Below are 1430 nucleotides of genomic sequence, written 5' to 3'. Positions count from 1 at the left end.
GTAGTGATACTGCCTCGGAAACCCAAGGAGGGGTCGCTATGAGTCGGGTTTGACTCGATGGCACATAACAACAACAACCACAATCAAGAAAAGGTGCTCTTTGCATTGCAAAATGCCCTTGTTACAAATAGTGGGTATATTGATTAAATTCACATTTAAGGATACACACTGAAACATACATTTTTTAACATATGGATGGAAAAAATAAAACACAAAAGCAAAAGCAAAAACTCTAAGCTATTGTATTTTCTCTGTGATTATGGTAAAGGAGCCCCGCTTGCTCTTTGGCATACAAATTATAGAATAATTCCAAGTGTTACTTAGAATGAGAACCAAGTCCTCAGCTGTACTTTGGAAAGCTGCAAATTTCCAAACAATTAGATGTTATCTAATTGGCTCTTAAATATATTTCCCCTAGAAATTAGTATGTGCCGATCAATTCATATGTTGTTGTTGTTACATGCCGTCGAGTCGGCCCCTACTCATAGCGACCCCTCCTTGGGTTTCCGAGGCAGTATCACTACGGAAGTAGGATTGCCCAACCTTCCTTCTGAGGAGTGGCTGGTGGGTTTGAACCTCCAGCCTTCTGGTTAGCAGTCAAATGCCTTAGGCACTATGCCACCAGAGCTCCTATCAATTCATATTGTTGTTGTTGTTGTTGTTATTTGCCATTAATTCATATAGAACTCCTTAAATATAATACTAGTCTCATAAATTTTATATCATAGTATCATATATTCAACAAACATATCAACACATATATAAATTGTGTCTCAATACAATACCTTCACTGTAACAGAATTATCTTTATTCTGTGATTTTTTTCAGCACACTGGGAGTTTTAATTTGTAGTTTTTCTACAGTTCAATGGAGTTAAGTTTTCAGCATTGATTGTACATAACATGATTACTGTTATGCATCTAAGGAGACTTAACTTGAAGAATTAAAGGTAGCCCCTTGCATTTTTCTGTACTTAGTGCCATGATTATACTTACTATTTTAAATTTAAAAATAATTGTATGTGTACTTAAGTTTTGTTATATACTATTAATTATGATAGTGACAAATTTTCCATATTTTCAGGCACATACGTAAAAATCGCAGATATGGAGATAAAACTCCGTTTCATAAAGCAGAATACAGGCTGAGAGAGCCTAGTTTAGAAGAGGGCCTCTTTCACCCCTTCCACCACTGTCTGTCTGCTGGTTGTGTGGTGGCTCACGTGTTGCTGTGATGCTGCAAGCTAAGCCACTGGCATTTCAAACATCCCTGGAGTTACCCATTGTGACAAGGTTTCAGCAGAGTTTCCAGACTAAGATAGACTAAAAACAAGAACCTGGCAAACTACTACTTTTTTTTTTTTTTTAATTGTGATTTGGGTGAAGATTTACAGAGCAAATTCACTTTCCATACAGCAGTTCACATATACT

The sequence above is a fragment of the Orycteropus afer genome, unplaced genomic scaffold (assembly GCF_000298275.1).
Source record: "Orycteropus afer afer isolate SDZICR_OR568_19922 unplaced genomic scaffold, OryAfe1.0 scaffold00001, whole genome shotgun sequence".
NCBI lineage: Eukaryota > Metazoa > Chordata > Mammalia > Tubulidentata > Orycteropodidae > Orycteropus > Orycteropus afer.
The sequence above is the reverse complement of the archived record's forward strand: the minus strand, read 5'-3'. Positions refer to the sequence as shown.